The sequence below is a fragment of the Chanodichthys erythropterus genome, chromosome 24, assembly GCF_024489055.1.
Source record: "Chanodichthys erythropterus isolate Z2021 chromosome 24, ASM2448905v1, whole genome shotgun sequence".
Classification (NCBI taxonomy): Eukaryota; Metazoa; Chordata; class Actinopteri; order Cypriniformes; family Xenocyprididae; genus Chanodichthys; species Chanodichthys erythropterus.
In genome coordinates this window covers 13,617,513-13,640,284 of record NC_090244.1, presented here as the reverse complement: position 1 = coordinate 13,640,284, position 22,772 = coordinate 13,617,513, and the positions used below count along the sequence as shown (strand labels likewise).

General features: G+C 37.6%; 1 protein-coding gene across 1 annotated transcript in view; it reads right to left on the bottom strand.

Annotated features, from left to right (window-relative positions):
• The window catches only part of galnt18a (UDP-N-acetyl-alpha-D-galactosamine:polypeptide N-acetylgalactosaminyltransferase 18a), a 72,798-nt gene that overhangs the window by 49,525 nt on the left and 501 nt on the right, over positions 1–22,772 (bottom strand). The window lies entirely within an intron of this gene.

Sequence of the window (22,772 nt, the reverse complement as noted above, 5' to 3'; positions counted from 1 at the left end):
AACAGATGTTGGTATTTTTACATATATACCAGCCATTGTACAAGCCATTATTTTTAATCAAAGTTTTATGAGTTTAATGAAGAAACTCTCATGTTCTGTCCAAACATACAGCGCCCTCTTTAAACAATGATCGACTTTTATACGTATATGGCAGGTGACCTGTAAATGCGAAAAATTTCCATTGCAGTTTTGATATCATGATATTTTTAGTGATATTTGTAAATTGTCTTTCTAAATGTTGCATTAGCATGTTGCTAATGTACTGTTAAATGTGGTTAAAGTTACCATCGTTTCTTACTGTATTCACGGAGACAAGAGCCGTCGCTATTTTAATTTTATAATGCACAAACACAACTTCATTCTTTATAAATCTCTCCAACAGTGTGTATTGTTAGCTTTAGCCACGGAGCAAAACCTCAAACTCATTCAGAATCAAATGTAAACAATATAACAGTATACAATACTCACATAATCCGACGCATCCATGCAGTATGCATGACAAACACTTTGTAAAGATCCATTTTGAGGGTTATATTAGCTGTGTAAACTTTGTTTATGCACTGTTCAAGGCAAGCGCGAACTCCGGGGGCGGAGAGCGCGAGCATTTAAAGGGGCCGCAGCATGAATCTGCACATTTATAATTATGCCCCAAAATAGGCAGTTAAAAAAATTAATTAAAAAAAATTTTGAGCTGAAACTTCACAGACACGTTCAGGGGACACCTTAGACTTATATTACATCTTGTAAAAAACGTTCGATGGCACCTTTAAAAATTTGTGTTCATGCTACAAATTGTTAAGTTCCTCTAACTCAATGTAGCTTGTTGGTCGAATGTAAATTCACTCAAAGTTGTCATAACTCAAAAATTGATGCAAACTGTTACGATAATTTTTTTTGTTGAGCCAACACATAACTTTTTAGAGTGTACGCTGTATGTTTTGCAGTGTAGATTTAGTAGCGGTGTTGTGGCGGCTCTGAATAAATAGTATTTTAGTATGTAGTAATATTTTAGTACAGTGTTCTATCCGTATCAGTAGAATACAGCAAGTGGAAGAACTGTTAACAGAATATCATTTGGTTGCCTAATTTTTTTCTCAAAATACTTTCCTTTGCAATACATTTCTTTCCAACTAAAGTTTCGGGAAATGCCTTCCACAAATACAATGGACAGAAGACTGAAATCATCGTACATTGATCCCAACTGAATAAAACTGATGACAAACGTACTGACATCCTGCTCCTTTAATTAATTGAATCCAAATGGCTACCTCTCAAAACGTCAGGCCTAATCAGATCACATAAAACGGTTGAGAGCGCATAGGTGTTATATTCACAACAGTGGAAATGACCAAGCTTCTAAGTGAACCACTCACTGATGATGAATGCCATTTTGGCTGCTCTTCTCATTAAGAGCTGTTATGTAAGCATCTGCTGGGTTAAAATGTCCTGCCGGCGCCATGACGACAGCAGATGAGACATTCAAGTTGACAGATCCTGTCGCCTTTTTTAAGGAACTTTAAATACCCCACTGAAGCTACAAGACACATAAATTAATAGATCAGACAAAGGTCCTGAATGTCTTGGCAACTCTTAGAAAAATAATCAATGAATTTCTTATGATCTGCCGTGGGATATATTACACCCGAGTGCATGCTAAGCACCCAACTTGAGAGGCGCGTACCATTACGCAGCAACAAAGTCGGTTTCAATTGGCATGTTACTATGAATATCCCATCTCCACCAATCTGAAGTGCTTCAGATGTTAGAAGCACTTGATGCCTCCAAGATGCCACTGATGTAACTGAAACGCAATGGTTTCAGACTTCACAGAGACACGTCTGAGCATTTGAATCATACATGTATGCTAGATTAAAACTTAGTGACAAACAGCTAAAACACAACAAGGCATCACAATTCAAACAGCCCCATTCTATCAGACTGTGATGATTTACAGTCACAGTCTGACAAAACAAGACCACAAAAACTATAGAGACTTTAAAAGATAGTTCACACTTAAAATAAGAAATTCTGTCATCATTTGATCACCCTCATGTCATTTCAAACCAGTTTGACTTTCTTTGTTCAGTGGAACACAAAACAAGCTGCTGTTGGCATATTCATGACAATTACTGATGAACGAATCATTCTTTGGAGTCAGATCTTCTCAGTGAATCAGTCTGATTCAATCATTCAGTGGACTAATCCGGTTCTTGAGTTCAACTTAACCCAACACAATGATACGGTCGGAGCAGTGGTGAAGAACAGAGAATAATGATTTTAATTTCAGTATGTTTCTTACAGAAATTTTATTAGAATTTTATGGTGCTTTTGCATCCTTTTTTGACGTTTGAAAGCTTCTGTTTTGATCCATTGTGCGTGCATTAAAAATAAACAAGCACAGCCTGTTTTTGTTCTCCACATAAGTATTCATACAACATGAAGGAGAGTAAAAAATGGTTAGCTGACAAATTCAACATAGGCTCATTGGAAAAATGTGCTTCTACCTTCGATTATGATTCAGAGGGTAAGGATTTGATTATAAAACGATTCTCGATGCATCTTTTCCTCCAATTCTTTTAGTAATAAAAATTTATATATGTATATATATATATATATATATATATATATATATATATATATATATATATATATATATATATATATTACATATTTAGGCAGTTTCTACATAATGTGAACAAGATTTTTAACATGACTGAACTAAGTACTCAATTTGTAAAAACTTACTTGCTAAATTTAAGGCAACTGGTTTCCTTAAGTTTTTTTTTTTACAGTTTAATTAAGCTTTCTAAGTAAACTCAACTAATTACATTTTACAGTGCAGCTCTGTTTATCTTTGAGAGTGTTGAAAATGTTATAACGTTACTCTGTGCGTTCGCTCGGCGGCTGCTGTGAGACACTGTTACACACTGCAGTAAGATAGATCGATATTAGAATATCATATTAAATGCTGGATGGCTTGTGTTGATAAATGGCATGTAATTAATTTTAAAAACGTATTGTATGATGGAGAAAATGTTGTATTACTGTTACTAAATATAAAGCTGCATCTGATTATGCTATGTTAGCTACTTGACAAAATAGTGTTTTTCTCAAGGTAAAGCATGGTACTCGCAAAAAATCAAGAAAATTAGATTTAAACAATAAGACTAAACATGTTGAGCTATATAACAATAATTATCTTCATATTTAAATTATTAAAAGAGTTTCCTTTCTATTGTCTATCCGGTCAAGGTTTATAAGGATTTTAAGAAGCAATTAGTAATGAGTTGAATCACTCAATGAGTAATTAATTTAGTTTTCAGACAGAGTAATTAGAAAGTATTTTAAATACAACATTGATGATGTAATTAGTAATTAATTACTTTTTTGAAGTAACTTACCCAACACTGGTCAAAAGTATATACATTTTTATTTTTTTAAGAAAATTACTGATCGTTTCGCCAAACGATTATTCCTCGGCTGGTTTCATGTAGAGCTCTTTGAAAAGCATTTAAAAAGCAATTTGGACCTTCAACCCGCTGGTAACTGTTGAAGTCCACTATATGGAGAAAAATCCTAGAATGTTTTCCTTAAAAACCTTAATTTTCTTTTCAACTGAAGAAAGAAAGATATGAACATCTTAGATGACATGGGGGTGAGTAAATTATCAGGAAATTTTAATTCTGAAATGAACTAATCCTTTAATTACAAAAAATATTACAAACGGTTGTCTGCCGGAAGCTAGTTAATTTAGTTTATAAAGTTTGATATTTTGAAATATGGATATTTTTCTTACAAAAACCCATCGCTTTGCTTCAGAAGGCCTTTATTAACTCCCTGGAGCCGTATGGATTACTTTTATGATGGATGGATGCACTTTTTGGGGGCTTCAAAATCATGAGTGCCATTCACTACCATTATAAACCTCTAAAGAGTCAGGATATTTTTAAATATAACTCCGATTATGTTCATCTGAATGAAAATAGTCATTATACACCTAAAACCCATCTCTTAAAGGCTGTTATTCAGTCAAGAGCAGTGAGTGACTGATTCCCTCTTTTCTTTTGTTGCTTGAATAACATTAATGACAGCAGCAGCAGGTTGAATACTCACCAAGTCAAATATTTTGACATAATTCTGTGTGTTCAAGCACGATACACCCCTAAAGAGAGCTGAATTCAGGATTGCATACTGTCTGAGAGGCAGCTTTCTGTGTGCTGCATTACAGTATATTACTGCAGAATTTAAACACTGTGTATGACAACAAGTGCTAGTTTGGTATCATGTACATTAGCCTCTTTAACTGGAATGTGCTAATGGCCTTTCAAAGTCAAGCTGTCAAACGCCACACAGCTGGGAGTTCATGCAACCCTGCAGAGTGTGAAATGGAGGCAGGTCTCACAATTATCAGTTCTTCTGGGTAATTAAAACAGAGTCATTTGAGTCACTTGTGACCTCAATCTAGTCCCTGCTAGCTTGGCACGTTAGCTATACAGGCAAACTGCCATTATGTAAATGTATAAGAAATGGTCTCTTTTCACTTATAGAAAACAGCCCACTGTGCTTTCAGCAGAAATGGCTTTAAAACTTTTTGTTGCTAATAATTTGGTGAGCCTGCTGGTAAATGCTGGCCATGATGTGCACCACACAGAGCTAAATGATGATCTGTCAAAGCATTTCCTAACCCATTCAGAGAGCTTGTGAATAATCATAATAACTAACACGACTTTAAGACACTGTAGGGAAGTTTGCCATTCTGAATGGATTCCACACTCCGGCACAGACAATTATTCTTATATTGGCAAAAAAGAAAATAGTGGTTCTTTGGGCAATTTTCAATATGTCTTGCTATTAATCCATGACATTGAGCTGTGAATTATTCAAACGAATTTCAGTATTTCCACAATCACTTTCTCATTAAAGCAGAGTGCTAAAAGGAATGAATGTTATGCAGAATCGAGGTTTTCAAATGCTCAGGGATGTTTCATTAGAAACCTTATGATGTAAGACTGAATGAAGTTAATAAAAGAATTTCTTTGTGCATGTTTCACAAAGCAAACTTCTGAAAGTCAAATATATATATTATATATAATATATATACACACCATTCAGGCAACATTATGACCACCTGCCTAATATTGTGTTGGTCCCGCTTTTGCTGCCAAAACAGCCTTGAGCCATAAGATTTCACTAGACCCCTGAAGGTGTGCTGTGGTATCTGCACCAAGATGTTAGCAGCAGATCCTTTACGTCTTGTAAGTTGCGAAGTGGGGCCTCCATGGATCGGACTTGCTTGTTCAGCACATCCCACAGATGCTCGATTGGATTGAGATCTGGGGAATTTGGAGGCCAAGTCAACACCTTAAACTCATTGTTGTGCTCCTCAATCAATTCCTGAACCATTTTTGTTTTGTGGCAGGACGCATTATCCTGCTGAAAGAGGCCATACCAGGGAATACCGTTTCAATGAAAGGGTGTACATGGTCTGCAGCAATGCTTAGGTAGGTGGTACGTGTCAAAGTAACATCCACATGGAAGGCAGGACCCAAGGTTTCCCAGCAGAACATTGCCCAAATCATTACACTGCCTCCGCCGGCTTACCTTCTTCCCATAGTGTATCCTGGTGCCATGTGTTCCCCAGGTAAGTGATGCACACGCACCCGACCATCCACGTGATGTAAAAGAAAATGTGATTCATCAGACCAGGCCACCTTCTATTGCTCCGTGGTCCAGTTCTGATGCTCACGTGCCCTCTGTTGGTGCTTTCAGCGGTGGACAGGGGTCTGCATGGGCACCCTGACTGGTCTGCTGCTATGCAGCCCCATACGCAACAAACTGCGATGCACTGTGTATTCTGGGATTTCATTCAGCATTAGCTTCTTGAGCAATTTGAGCTACAGTAGCTCGACTGTTGGATTGGACCACACGGCCAGCCTTCGCTCCACATGTGCATCAATGAGCCTTGGCCGCCCATGACCCTGTCGCTGTTTACCACTGTTCCTTCCTTGGACCACTTTTGATAGATACTGACCACTGCAGACCAGGAACACCCTACAAGAGCTGCAGTTTTGGAGATGCTCTGACCCAGTCGTCTAGCCATCACAATTTGGCCCTTGTCAAACTCGCTCAAATCCTTACACTTGCCCATTTTTCCTGCTTCTAACACATCAACTTTGAGGAAAAAATGTTCACTTGCTGCCTAATATATCCCACCCACTAACAGGTGCTGTGATGAAGAGATAATCAGTGTTATTCACTTCACCTGTCAGTGGTCATAATGATATATATTTAACAAATTATTGTTAAAATCTTGCTTATTTGCAGGTTTAAATTGGATAATTTAACATTTAAACCTGGTGTAAATGAAGAAATATTTCAGCTTGGGGTAGAGGGTGTCCACCCATAGAAACTTTGTGCATTTTAGTAACAGCTCTGTTCTAAAAATGTATACAATTAATTTTATTGCACTCACAACCCTGTCCTTGAATCACTATGTCAGAGTCTAACCAATCACGTATCTTGTTTAGCAGTCCTCTCTCCTTGACACCAGTATTAAAAAATGCAACAAAAGCCCATTTTCTTTTTGCTGTATTTTATTACACTTCCTGTCACAATGATAACATTCACTGCCTTGTATTAAAAACTGTAGGACTAGCAACAAAAACGTGTTTCAAGAAAACTGGGGTATTTCAGTTGCTTTGAAATTGAGCTACTTAATGCACAGTCTTTTGTTCACATGGACGGCCGTGGGCTGTGCTAGTAATTACATTAGCAGGTGACCTAGAAGTCACTAGGATGTTCATACGAGTGCATGGGTGTCCTCGGATGGCCATGCTAATAGTCAGAACACCATTTGAAACGGGCTATATGACAGTGAATGTCCCTCAGGTGATATAATGCATTATTATGTGTGGGCTCCAAATCTCAAATCTGTGTCTGAACCATTAACAGGCTTTGCATACAGGCAAAACTATTTTTTCCCCTCTATAGAACAGCATATTTGTTCAGTTCCTTGCAAAATGAATGACTTTGGCCTCATAAATCAAACGTTACAGCTCATTGCCTCTAATTTCTACATGCAAAACACAATCCTGGAGAAAAAAAATGATGATTACAGCCTCATCCAGCTTCACCACTTCTGCCAAACAAATGAAAGCACAAGACGCTCTAGATGAAATTACTGTAGTGACCTTGCAAACAATGGAAGCAGAATAGTGTATTGGTGTTCCTAAAATAAGAATGGCATAAATTAATTATGACTGTAAATAGATTAAATATTTAATTAAATCAAGTACATAATTTGCAGATAAATCAGAATTTTTTTCCTACCAAAGATTTATTTGTTCAATATTATCATTTATTTGAATAAGTTGAAGAGTGTCAAATGTTTCTATTTACAGCATGTTTTTTTTTTGCAACACAATGGCCAATCAGAAGTGTTTAAGTTAGTCAGAATCTTCTAAACGCAGCTCAAAATGGTGAAGTTTTTGTTCAGTGTGAGTTCTGCATGCTCACAAATCCTTTTATTATAACCAACAAAGTATAAATACAATGTCAATAAGAGATTTGTTGTAAAGCATCATTGATTATAACGGGAGTGCAGCTTTGTGTATTGTAATTGATAGCTTCTGTGATTAAAATGGCAGAGATCTTTGCTCGCTTAACTCTCCCTCCCTCCCTCTCATGTCAGTTCATTAACAGGTGGCCTAATGCATTGAGTGAGCTGTCAGCTTTAGTCTTGACAGCCCAGCACAGGTCCCTATTACACACACTCAAAAAAGTCAAAACTCCACCATCTGTGATTCTTTTGAGCTACTTATTTATTTAAATAAAAACATGTTACATAAATGCCATATCAGAGAGTGAAATATGACAGAAAAATAATTCCTAGGGGCAAAGTTTCTGCCAAGTACTGCCTTACAATAAATTATCCAGTCAAAACATGACACATAAGACCATCCAGAACTCATATGTGTGTCATTTACACCACTTTTGACATGGTTTATTTTGTTTTTCACCAATTTTTATAAAATAGCTTACAGCTGGGATTGTCTAATACAGAGGAACATCTCTTTTTGCTGAGCAGGAGTCAAAATTTATATCTCATAACTGATAATTAGATCTACTGACCTTCAAAAACCAGAGACAATGTAAGAAGTTATAAGGATGAAGTTATAAAACTCAATGCAGGATGTGGTTTGATAGTTGAGTTGATAGGCCGACACTAACAACAAACGTGTAACCTATCAGCATTAGGGGGTGTATGACGGTCGAGGAGACAGAACGAGCTAGAGGGAGATTTGAAAAAAGACTGCAGAAAGAGAGATGAGACAATACAAAAGAGATCCAAAGAATATCACTGGAATGAAGGTTTATGACTGGGCTTTAGGACACGTGTTAATATTAGAAAAGCTTTCCAGCACTGGAGAGAGCTAAGCGGGAAGGTCTGAAAACAGATGTGGAGACTGCTTTGATTCCAAATCACACACAAGTAAAACTGGGTTTTGATTGTCATTGACTGTCTGGAGCTGCTGTGCTGTTGGCGACTAACAACAAACGCTTGTTTGTATTTACTCTTGTGTACTGTACGTTAATTTTTTTTGCTTCCTTGTCGTTCATTCTTCATCTGTACTTCATTTTTCATGAAGCATTTTGTTACACATCAGCTGTGACAGACATTCACTCTCACACTGCGTGTGTAGCAGTGGCCAGCTAGTGAGAGTTGTGCAGGTAAACCACTGCACACTGATGACCGCTAGAAGAATGCGGAGTTTAGCGTCATTGTTAGTGCTCTCGCCTAGCCTGCCAACAGCGATCGGCCCGGGTTTCGAGACCGACTCAGAGCAGGGTGGTTAGGATTGCAGGGTGAGTTTTGGAGGCGGAGCAATGAAGAAAGGGTTGAGTTTGTTTGGGTTGATGTTGATATCAACAATGTCCAACAGCGTTTTTTAAAAATGGCTTACCCTACCTTTAAAGGGGTAGTTCACCCAAAAATGAAAATAATGTCATTTATTACTCACTCTCATGTCGTTCTACACCTGTAAGACCTTCGTTCATCTTCTGAACACAAATTAAGATATTTTTGATGAAATCAGTGAGGCCTGCATAGACAGCAATGGTACTTCCTCTTTCAAGATCCATAAAGCTACTAAAAACATTTAAATCAGTTCATGTGAGTACATTGGTTCTACCTTAATATTATAAAGCAACGAGAATATTTTTTGTGCCAAAATAACCAAAATAACTTTTTAACAATATCTAGTGATGGCCGATTTCAAAACACTGCTTTATAAAGCTTCAGAGCTTTATGAATCAAATCAGTGGTTCGGAGCGCCAAAGTCACGTGATTTCAGCAGTTTGACAGTTTGATATGCGATCCAAATCACTGATTCAACACAAAAGATTCGTAATGCTCCGAAGCAGTGTTTTGAAATTGGCCATCACTAGATATTGTTAAAAAGTCGTTATTTTGTTGTTTTGGCACACAACAAAATATTCTTGTCGCTTTATAATATTAAGGTAGAACCACTGTACTCACATGAACTGATTTAAATATGTTTTTAGTATCTTTATGGATCTTAAGAGAGGAAGTACCATTGCTGTCTGAGCAAACAGATTTCATCAAAAAATATCTTAATTTGTGTTCCAAAGATGAACGAAGGTCTTAGGGGTGTAGAACAACATGGGGGTGAGTAATAAATGACAGAATTTTCAGATTTGGGTGAAAAAAACCCATTAAGTCCATTCAATAGATTCCAGCTCTAATATGCATGGAAGCTTGTTTTAGCTACAGAATAAAAAATATAAAAGGTAATTGCAACTTTTATTTAAAAATGTTGACTTTTTTTCTTGTAATTGCAATTGCGAGTCATTTTTTTTCAGCTTTGTGAGTTACAAACTTAGAATTTCAAGTAAAGTCAGAATTGTGCGTTAGAGTCGCAATTACCTTTTTTAATTGTGAGTTTATATCTCAGAATTCTGACTTTTTTCTCTCAGAGTTCTGAATTTATATCTCACAATTCTTAGAAAAAAGTCAGAATTACCTTTTTTAATTTTTTTTATTACATGGGGAAACAAGCTTCCATAAAAATCTGATTGAGCCACAATTTAATCTGTTAAATAGCCATATACAAACATGATGTGAAAAAACATCTTTTTTTTTGTGTGTTAGCAAACTGCATTACATATCAACTTTTCCGAATCCATTAAGTCAGTCATACAGGCCTTATTGCAAACACAATGGTTCTCCAACTTTAGCACCATGATAACAAGAGACAGCTGCACTGACTGTTTTCTGCTTCTGTTCAGGAGGCATTATTGTCCTGATGCACACGACTTGAGCACAATTGTCAGGATGCTGTGTGGCGCATGTGTGATTAGAGATTTAAGATTCAGCTCCTGCTGTGGGCGATATACTTGTGCACTCTCTAACCAGTGCAAAGGTTAATAAAGTCACAGAGAGACATTTGAATTCAGTCCCTTAGGTGCACCCGCTGGGCGAGCCATAGCCCAGTCTATGAAATCCTCATGGGTCAGTGTATGAGATATCCAGCTATGACAGACAGTCGCCATGGTTTGTTTTCTGCTCTATGATGAACCTAAAGGTCCTTTCATTCTTTTAGTTGAGTATCTAGTGTTTGTTCTTTTCATTATGTATGTATATCTACAAGAATACCTAATATCTAAAAGCATATGTTAAATGTAGTATACCTATATATAGTAGTATAGCTATTCGTCGGTAGGTGATCACAGCGTGCTGATATACAGCCATATCGCACGGCTGTGATATTGTGTTACAACAGTTTGACGACACAAGTGTGTAAATAAATAATGAACAACATCGGATTGTCTTTCAAAACCTTCTTTTGTGAGGAACTACTTCCTTCCGCCAATGATTCAAATCTCAAGTTGACAGTTTAACAGTTGAACCCAAGCCTCTTTTACAAATTCTAAAACGTCACTTTAGAACTAGTAACAAAGAAATGTTGAGTTGCTTCATTGAAACTCACTGTAATATGTAGAGTATTATATGAGAGAGAGATCGCTTGAGCGAGTGTATTACCTGCATCTAGCTGATATTGTTCAGGTCAATCTTATATTCATAATCACAAAATCAGCGATATCTTTGTCCTTTTTTTTAACATCAGGCTGTCATCACTTCCATGACAGCGCTAGTCAATGCATTTGTCAGTACTGTCTCGTAAGATTAAAGTAAAAACAATGTCCTTGTTTCCTTGTTTCAGTCCATTTCAATATAAAATTCTTTAGGACTGACTCACTGTATTAATGCGACTTTCACGGAAGTCAAAATCACTAACGGACTCTTTCTCAATACCAAAAAAAAGGGCATTTTAGTTTAATTTCAGTGTAAATATAAAGTTATGAAACTTAATATAGCCCTTAAGCCAAATCTATTAGCTCTGGAACAAGTAATAGATTAATAAGACCAAAGACTGCCTGTTTGATATACCCAAAACGAATTATACCTCATGTTTAAACTCTATCTACATAAGAACCAGCGGCAAATTCCCGAAGGACTGGCCGAGATGAAGCTGTTCCTTGCGGGTACATGAGCGCTGAATGGCCGCTGACGACCTGGAGCTCTGAAAAACATCCAAACAAATTTTCAAATTACATCGCATATCTGAGGTCCAAATAACTATATTCTCACTTTATAAACTCTTAAAACTACATTCTGTTACAAAATAACAGTAGTATCTATAAAAATATGGTGGGTTTGCTCGTCCGCCATGACACTCGCTGTGAGAATGGCAATTCTCGAAATCCCGTGGCAATAATTTTACAATATCACATGGCTCTCAGCCAATCAGATTCGAGAACCAGAAAGAACTGTTGTATAAATGTGTATATTCTATATATTCATACTAGCAACTAACTCAATAGACATGTTATAAGATTTGCATCTGAGTTTATTTTGCTAAAATTACCAAGAAAAAAAGTGTCAGTTTCTCCAAGCAAGACAAATAAACACAAGTTTAAAGAGCTTTCTTTTACTCAGTTAGCTAGAGTAGTTTAATTTTATTTGTTGCCGCCAAATAATAGCTAGAACAGCTTCAGGAGACTTAACATGCTACAGGTTGTCTGTGATATTCAAGGAACTGTCACTCATGCAAGCAAGGACATCTCAACCGCACACAGTATTTGGTCTCGCTCGGTTAGTCAAGGGCAAATGACTCAATTTTTAACCCTGGGTCATTGGCTCAGTGAGTGTTTCCTGAATAGCTGTTCAGGAGCAGCACCACATGACTGTTTGCTTGGCTATCGGCACACAACAAACGAACATACAGACCTAAGTGCTGTCTAACATGTGAATCAACTAAGGCGATTCTTTCTAACGAATCAGTCTCAATTGGATCAATGTACTGAATCAGACAAGTCTCCTCACTATAAATTTGTATCTGCATCAGTTGTCAGATTTCAGTAAATGTAATCACAAATACAAATCACATTGTCATTCATTCCAACCTCCTCCCTCAGCTCACATCTGACTTGACGGTGGAATAAAACTGAAATAGTTTCAAGCTCTGAGGATTACCGAAACTCTAGCTTGATTACGGGCTGTTCTCCGGACGACAGACATCCATGAGACAAGCTGACAAATAAGTGCAGCCGGATGCACCCTAAATGGAGCTCACTGACAGAAGGGAAGAAAAGTGTTTATCAGGAGCTGACCTCATCATGACAAAGGCAAACAAGAGCTAGAAAAAACAGTTCTGAATCAAACGGAAACGCCTCCCACGCATTGTGATTAACCATAATCCTGACCCCAAACATGACTTAGGGGCACTTTACACGCTTAGCTTGTGATATTGCCTCCTTTCGTGTACAGCCGTTTCCCTGTTGAGCAAACACAATGACGCCTGATTCAGCTCAAAGCATGTTGCACAAGAAGATTAGTAAAGAATTAAATATTGCATTCTGTGTTGCATGTAAGTGATAGCTAAAAATATTAACCCTTATAATTATTCTAATAACTCTAATAATTTCACTTTTAATGAGGACCTATAATGCCCCTTTTACAAGATGTATTATAAGTCTCAGGTGTCTCCAGAATGTGTCTGTGAAGTTTCAGCTCAAAATACCCCACAGATAATTTATGATAGCTTGTCAAATTTGCACCTATTTGGGTGTGAGCAAAAACATGCTGCTTTTGTGTGTGTCATTTTAAATGCAAATGAGCTGCTGCTCCTGGCCTGTTGCTCAACAACAACAAAGCTGGAGAATCTCGTGCAGCCAAAATGACGATGTTCAGCCTTACATTGTTCAAACCGGAGTTGGACACTGATGAAAAGTCTCAGAAAGAAGTTACAACTTTTAGAATGCAACTGGACAGAACGGTTAGTGGATACATTTGTAAAGAAGACTGCTTCACAAACAAAGGTCAATGACGGCACATGCTAGTCGATGAGTTGAATCAACTCCATAGCAACTAGGGATATGTCACGATTTTCGAATATTCGATTAGTTGATTTAATTATAGAAAATCGATTAGGTTGTGCGATTATAGTCTTAATAAAATTCCCCATTTTATGCGGTGGTGACTTGTAACCAGAGGGTGGCGCTCGCTGCCAATAACACACTTAAAAGCTGTCACCCAGCTAACCTACGACGTAACAGTTACGTAATGTATTCGTACTTTTTGGTAATGTCATGACTTACTAACTGACAACGTAACTACGACGTCGCATGCCAGTAATTTCATTACCTTCAGATTACCATCTCACAACGTCGTCAGTACGTTCTCCTAACGTTACAAGATTACCAAGGACGTTCCAGATACGTCCTCTATTCGTAATATAATGGTCATTCCATGACTTACTGGCAACGTAACAGCAACGTCATGTGCTCGTAATTTCATTACCATCATTTACACATTCTTTATATGTTATTATTAACAGAATTTGCAATATAAAACGTGTAATTAAATGTCAGACACAAGACTGAAATGTCCCCTTAAGAAAAAAAATGTTTCTTTTCACCAAATCAGAGTATGGATGACTGTTTTTTTATATATAGTGACGTGACATACAGCGCGCGCCTCCACAAATGGAGTGCGCGCGTGCCCACAGTATGTTGATAAGTTAATTTTTCTGAGAGAAGAATTTATTTTTCCGAGGTGACAACGAATAAATGGCTTTTATAAAAATTTATAAAGTTAACTTTGGAAAGACGCAAAACCTTTTTTTATTGTTATGTTTATGTTAGTGCAGGTGGCCGTTAGAGTTGCCATGGCAACTGGGAAAACATTCAAGCTGCTGGAGAGGACAGCGTCGACGTTTCTCCGTGTTTCTCGTCAGTTTTATAGCAATAAAGTTCAACAACTGCGTCAGATTGGTTAAGTAACATTACCCAAAGTCTACTTTAAGTACTTTTGTTAATATTTTTACCTCTGTGATTTCCTTGATCGTCTGAAATATATGTTAGCAAAATGTTACGTTAGCATAGCTAATGATACTAAGAGCAAAACGTCTTGAATGCTCTTATTTTATGTTTCGCTGTAGGCTATATGTTTTTATTTATAGTTTGAGTGTATTTTATTATTTTTATTTGGAGTTTTGTTCATGTTCTGTGTGTTTTTCAAAATAAATGAATTGAATTCATTTAGAGTCTGCATTCATCGTTCACAGCTGTTGGAATAGCCTTTACATTAGTTTGGGCAAATGAGGACATAAATTAGGTTAAACTACTGCATGTCCGCCCATAGAAAAATAAATAAATATAAGAATTACCAACTGATGACCAACACACAACTATTGATACACAACGTTGCCACGACGTCGCAGTTAGCTACTAACTAGTTACGTTGTGGCGACATATAGGCACCTTTCACTTTTCCGGTTGCCACGACGTAACTAGTTACATCGCCACTACGAAAGTTTGGTCACCAAATTACGTTGCAGTTATGTAACAGTCACGTATTTTGGTTAGCTGATCAGCTCAGACATTGCCTCACACACACACTAGACTTGTGCAGCATAGAACAGACACATTAAAATTAATTTTAACATAAGTGCCATTCATTCTGTTCACAATATGTTATTACGCGTTTAGGCAGCCTAAAATCATTATGGCTTGAGATAGGCTTGCTGCGATAGGCGGTGTTCAGCCACAACACCGGTATCATCACTTGCCCACCGCGGCACCGCCACCCACCGTCGTTTTGATTTTTGTTTTTTATAGTAATAAAAATCGTTTAGTTCAGTAAGAGAACAGACACTACATTTAAAATTTAAACGTCTACTCAATTCAGCGCGACCCGAACGAGAGTCGCAGCACAAATCAGCAACAGTCAGTCAGATATTTCACCTCACTTCGCCTCACTCTTGACTGACAAAACGATGGTGGAAGTTTTGGTTTCAAATCGAAATGTAAAAGCGTCCATTTAAGCGGTTTTGTCATTGTACTGCTTTGTTGTTGTGTTTTTCATTAAAAATAACAATGAACCCAGCATTCAAGCAATCGCCGCTACCAAACTGGCGCTAATTTGAAAGTGAAAGTAAAAGGCTCACGGCCACACGGGCGTTCATAATGGTGCAAAGAGCGAGCATTTTCAGTCTGCTCCGCGCCGTTATGAATGACCGTGAAAAAAAGTTTGAAAGCGTAAATGGTCTCTCCCTCTCTTTTTCCGTTTATGTGTGTGTACATTAGCCTATACATGCGTGAATGCGGGGGAGGGGTGCGATTTTCTAATAATATTCGAATAATTCCCTGCGATTTGTTTTTGCTTGAAATCCACATCCCTAATAACAACTACATAAATTTATCCACTAACCAGTTACATTCTAAAAGTTGTAACTTCTTCCTGAGTCTCTCCATCAGTGTCCGACTCCGGTTTGAACAATGTAAGGCTGAACACCATTACTGACAAGCGTCATTTTGGCTGCGTGAGATTCTCCAGTTTTGTTGTTGTTGAGCAACTGAAGGGTGAGCTGTTATGGTGCGTTCACACCGGACCTTTACTGGAAAGCGGCTGGGAGCAGCAGCTCATTTGCATTTAAAGGGACACACAGAAAAACGGTGTGTTTTTGATTACACCCAAATAGGGGCAAATTTGACAAGTTATAATAAATGATCTGTCAGGTATTTTGAGCTGAAAATTCACAGACATTCTGAGGACACCAGAGACTTTTACATATTACATCTTGTAAAAGGGACATTATAGGTCCCCTTTAAAACCACAATTAATGGTCTGATTTCCACAACTTTCACGTAGGAGCAAAAATTTGCCTTTAAACTTGAAAGGAATAAAGATTTGACATTTATCGTGATAATAATCGTATTGTGATAATAATCGATATCGACTGATATGAAAATTTTATCATGAAATTTTTTTTCAGCCATATCGCCCAAGCCCTACTGCAATGTATATTATGAGAAAAGTGTTTTTTTAACCTTGGATGCATAGAAAAAAATAAATACATTTGTAGGAGACCTACAAAACAAAATTAGGAACCTTTAAAATAGTAAAATGGGGCACAAGATACATTTAGAAAATAGATAGGGTGATTTTCCATGTCATAGATTTCTAATATCGGTACATTTCATAGATTTTTTAATATTGGTGCATCCATACTTTTATCTTGCATCCAGTTGTGCACAACAAATCTTTTAGTGGTTATCATGTACCTTGATCATAAAAACAAAAAAATATCTTTTCACAGCAAGACTTTATTTTCACTGTCTCTAGACTCAGCACGCCTTGCCACCACAGAGACAACTCGTTTAATTATCAAAATCTGATTGGTGTCTGATCAATTACTCACCTTTAATTAACTACAACACATTTAAAGAGCCAATCAAGACATTTTGAGAAAAAACACAGACTGTGGAAGCAACTTTCCAGTGTGCAGTTTTAACGCCCCTTCTAACCTCCATGTTATCTAGTATCATCTTCCCACTTCACTCCTTCCCTTTGGCATTTCTCCTTCATTTCCCATCAGCAAGTGAAGTGTAGTGTTAAAACGAGCCCTTGTGTGCCTTATCCCATAATGAGAGAACCGTGGACAAAAACACCTTTGATAACGATAACAATCTCAGGTGGTAGTTAACAGAGGCGAAACGACAGAACAACACATGCCTGCGGGGTGCGCGTGCAAAAACATCCAGCGTTAATTGTCGGGAAAGTGCACCATAATGAGACAGTCCTAAATAAATTAGCGCGGTAACACTCGGCTCGAAAGTGTGACTCATGAACTTATGAACTTGTGAACAAGGCACGAAGAAGAAAAGATAATAGTATGAAGGCGGTATTTTTATAGCACTCTGACACCCTGCTGATCTCCAGTGAAGAGCTGTGTGAAAATGGGAAGAGAATGGGTAAGTTATAGCACTGCTTTTCAGATCTACAGAAAAACTCAGCAGCTGTTTGCACAGCAATCACACATGAGCATTCAAACAAGACTCTACTGTATTCGCCATATACTGGATCCAGTTATGGACCATGCTTATGAAGGCTTCAAAGAGGAGGGAAGCATATTTAAATGGCCATGTGCAAATGGAAACTGTGGACTCACATTTTAAGCACTGATTTTTGCTGGGAAATCTGTGGAATGGATTTTGTTGTGGAAAAATGTGTCAAATGAAGCTGTATTACTATTTAATAAACATTAAAATTAAAAAGAGCCACATACATTACCAAATTGTCAAGGCGGTTTCTCAAACACTCTCCTTGCATGCTAATTGGTCATCCAATTTGGTAGCCCTGCCCCAAACTCACACCATTGGTTGAGTCAATGTTACTGTTAGCTACAGTGATGTGACAACTTTACCGATTTGTGATTGGCTCTTTTGTTTAAAAGGCGGGACTTAATTAATCATAATGCGCTTTCTCCCATTCATAGTAATATGAGTGCACCAAGTTGGCATAGATACAGTCTTTACGCATAGTCATATAAGGTTTGGACTTGTGGATATTAACCGATGAATGGTTTACTTAAAGTACATAAAGATATATATATATATATATATATATATATATATATATATATATATATATATATATATATATATATATAACAAAAAAGACAATTAGTTTTTTTGGAATATTGCAACGTTTATTATAAATGATTAATCCATGCATATCATTATCCAGTCAATTCCTGATGGACTATATTTAGTGTATTTTTTTTTCTAATTTGAGAAGCTGTTTCACACAAAAGGCTGGACATTTTTTTGTGTTCTGCATAAGAAATTAAATTATATGGGTCTGAAGCAACATGAGTGAGTAAATGATGGCAGAATATTCCTTTTGAGTGTACTATCACTTTAAAGGGTTAGTTCACCCAAAAATGAAAATAATGTCATTTATTACTCACCCTCATGTCATTCCACACCTGTAAGGCCTTCATTCACCTTCAGAACACAAATTAAGCTATTTTAATTAAATCCGAAGAAAAGTTCTGCTAAAGGCTGGCCCACACTAAAAGATTTTTAAAGGTGCTGTAGAACGTCTTTTCAAAATATGTAATATAAGTCTAAGGTGTCCCCTGAATGTGTTTCTGAAGTTTCAGCTCAAAATACCCCATAGATTTTTTTTAATAAATGTTTTTAACTGCCTATTTTGGGGCATTATTAACTATGCACCGATTCAGGCTGCGGCCCCTTTAAATCTCTCGCTCCCTGCCCTCCCGAGCTCTCAACTATAAGTGCAGTTATACAGTGCATAGCCAAAGTTCACACAGCTAATATAACCCTCAAATGGATCTTTCCAAGATGTTCGTCATTCATGCTGCATGCATGCATCGATTCCTGTGAGTATAATATTTATTTGGATGTTTACATTTGATTCTGAATGAGTTTGAGGCTATAATCTGTGGTAACGGGCTAATGCTACACTGTTGGAGAGATTTACAAAGAATGAAGTTGTGTTTATGAATTATACAGACTGCAAGTGTTTAAAAATGAAAATAGCGACGGCTCTTGTCTCCGTGAATACAGTAAGAAACAATGGTAACTTTAACCACATTTAACAGTACATTAGCAACATGCTAACGAAACATTTAGAAAAGGCAATTTACAAATATCACTAAAAATATGATATCATGGATCATGTCAGTTATTATTGCTCCTTCTGCCATTTTTCACTATTGTTCTTGCTTGCTTACCTAGTCTGATGATTCAGCTGTGCAGATCCAGACGTTAATACTGGCTGCCCTTGTGTAATGCCTTGAACATGGGCTGGCATATGCAAATATTGGGGTCATACATATTAATGATCCCGACTGTTATGTAACAGTCGGTGTTATGTTGAGATTCGCCTGTTTTCCGGAGGTCTTTTAAACAAATGAGATTTATATAATAAGGAGGAAGCAATGGAGTTTGAAACTCAACGTATGTCTTTCCATGTACTCAGCTATGCCGAGGTAAATTAAATTTTTGATTCTAGGGCGCCTTTAAAATCTTATCAGATTTTCAAAATGTGAGAGACCACAAACATGATGATAAAAAACCAATTTTGTTCCTATAGAGCGCCGCAACGTGACCAAGCCAGCACAGCACACTAACAGATTCCATTCATAAACAACTAGAGCAGGGAAGGGCAAACTCAGTCCTGGAGGGCCACTGCCTGCAGAGTTTTGCTGTAACCCTAATCAAACACACCTGAACCATCTAATCAAAGTCTTTAGGACAGGCGATCTCAACCCTGGTCCTGGAGGGCCACTTTTCTGCTCCAACCCTTAACAAACACAGCTGAACCAACTAATGATGCTTTTCAGAATGAATAGAAAGCTACAGGCAGCTGAGTTTGATCAAGGTTGGAGCTAAACTCTGCAGGAGAGTGGCCTTCGAGGACCAGGGTTGAGACCCCCTGCTTTAAGATTATTAGAAAGATACTGTCAGGTGAGTTTTACAAGGGTCGGACCTAAACTCTGACAGTGGCCCTCCAGGACCAAGTTTGCCAATCCCTGAACTAGAGTCCCGACTGTGAACAAAGGATATCTCGCAAAAACTCTCACGGTCAAACATGACTTCAAATTAAACAATCATTGTGGAGGACAGGCAAGAAGAAATTGCGATAGTAGTGTTTGGACTGCTTTTTACAGAAAAATTGTAGACAAAAGAAAAAGGTTTAGATAAAGTCGTGATGTGCTTTCGTTTTCCGTCAGCTCACTTTCTGATTTGGTATAGTTTTGTTCTCCTTGACAATCCATGGAGTGTGTGTGCGTTTGTTCTCTGGGTTCCCCCCACTCAACAGGATTTCAAAATGTTGGATATTTATAATTTGAGTTTGGTGCAGCCCCAACGTTCTTCCGAGCAGATTCCATCACTCTTAACGCACATCACACCACAGGAAAATCTAAAATAATCTGTAGAACCATCAAGATAATCGTGACTTTAAGTAGGATTGTCGGAAAGGAAGAATTAGGTAGCCTACTAATCAAAACGCCATCAGTGTAGACAGTGGGTTTAATGTTCGCTACGTCAGAATTTATTCAGCAAATGCGTTTCCATCTCCCATTATTCGCATTAGCTCTTTCTCGCACAAGTCAAAAACCACCTCAAGTGAACATTAAAAGACTTGTTTGCAAATTAAGGGATTTTTTTTTCTTCAAAATTTGCCATTTCCATCACTCGTTTTGGATGCAATACTTCAAAATGCGCATAAAAACAGGGTGATGGAAATATAGCTATAGACATGCACCTACGGCACCTTACACTCCGCATTTCAAATGACCACACCAGAACAAGTAACCCTGGCTGTCACAAGCAAAGCCAAATAATAAAGTTGGTATTCCCACATTGGTCTTCCACTAACCAATGTTCGCATTTGCTAATTGAAACTGGATTACAGGGGAACAATTGGCTACATTTCTTTCTCTCAGTAAGACAGCACATCAACACTGCTGCTCATGCCAACGCTAACTGGAGGTCCGGTCTCAGTCTCTGCCAATGACAATGCAATCAGACAGTTCAGATGGGCGTGAAAACCGGACTCTTCACTTTTAATGGATTTCGGAGAAATAAGACTCTCTGGCAGAAGCCACTGACTCAGTCATCGTAAAACTAGAAGAAACTCCAAGCAAATCTGAGGCGCTTGGATTATTTCTTTCTCTGAGACTTATGTCTTTGACTTATGCTCTGAAAGTACAGAATAAAATTCTAATAAAAATACTAAATAAAAGTATTTAAATGAATACATTTTTGTTGACATATTAAAATTCATTTCTAAACCTAAAAGGACATTTTTGAATAGATCTCACACCCGTAAGACCTTCGTTAATCTTCATAACACAAATTAAGATATTTTAGTTGAAAATGGCTCTGTGAGGCCTGCATAGGGAGCAATGACATTTCTTCTATCTAGATCCATAAAGGTACTAAAAACATATTTAAATCAGTTCATGTGAGTACAGTGGTTCAATATTAATATTATAAAGCGACGAGAATATTTTTGGAGCGCCAAAAAACAAAATATCGACTTATATTGTGATGGCCGATTTCAAAACAATGCTTCAGGAAGATTCGGAGCATAATGAATCAGTGTGTCGAATCATGATTCAGATCGCTTGTCAAACTGCCAACGGCTGAAATCAAGTGACTTTGGCGCTCCAAACAGCAGATTCGACACACTGATTCATCTGTGCTTCGAACTAAAATATCTTAATTTGTGTTCTGAAGATTAACGAAGGTCTTACGGGTGTGGAACGGCATGAGAGTAAGTGATTTTTGGGTGAACTAACCCTTTAACTCTCTCAGTTTCTGTCGATAAAAAAAAAAATCTATTAATAAACATGTATATTTCTCAGTTACAGCAGAAATACCAAAAATATCAAAAAGGCTATGAACCACTGCACTACTCTAGAGTCCCTAAATGAAAATGCAAAAACAACAGTTGTTTTCAAACAGGTTTCTCTGAATATCCCATCCATCTTCCATTGGTTGGACAAACAAATAGCCCCGCCCCAAACTCATGCTATTGGCTGATCTAATGTTGCTGTTGTCGGGCTAATCCGAAGGCTCAAACAAATATGTTCTGACAAGACCAGAGCCACAATGTTTACACTTTTTAGGGAAATCAGAATGGCTATGGTTTACTCTGTGTAATATTTTTTTTAAAACACACTTCACCTAAAATAAAATACTTAGATGACAAGCGAGAAATGTGCAAAACAGTAGCATGATACACTCAATTGCTTAAGTGCCTCACCATGTAGGTGTTCAGGGTATATTCTGATTGACATTTATGGCTTCACTATGACTGCGCCGAGCAAGAAGCGAGCTTTAAGACCTTGAGCTCAGCACAGGAGCTATACTTATAGCACAGGCCAACATATCCCATAAATCCAGCCAAATGCTTCTCAACAAGATTAACGCATGCATTAATACTTTACAGAAATACAATTACTCACACAAAGCCTGTTAAGGCATAAATGGGAGTTTATTTTGGAGACAACACCCCCTTATTTCATTCCAATGCCAACATTTTTAACACTACTGAATCAGATTTACATCAACAGTACACTAATGGTGATTAATCATCCAGGATGAGAGGCTGTTCAAACTGTTGTGGGTTATCATCACTCCCCAGCTGTCCTGTTTGAGTTCAGCAAAGCAACATGATGGCACCAGCCGTGGGACTGATGTTTACGTGAGGACTTTGCCAAGTGCTAAATTTATGCCCCCCTCTCTAGCTGCAATAAACCTGAGTTTACACTGCACCAGCTGAATACAGAGATCTGTTAGGGGCTGAATACAGTCCACATAGAGGTGTTGTATAGTATTAAGATCGGAATCCATTGCATCTCTATAAA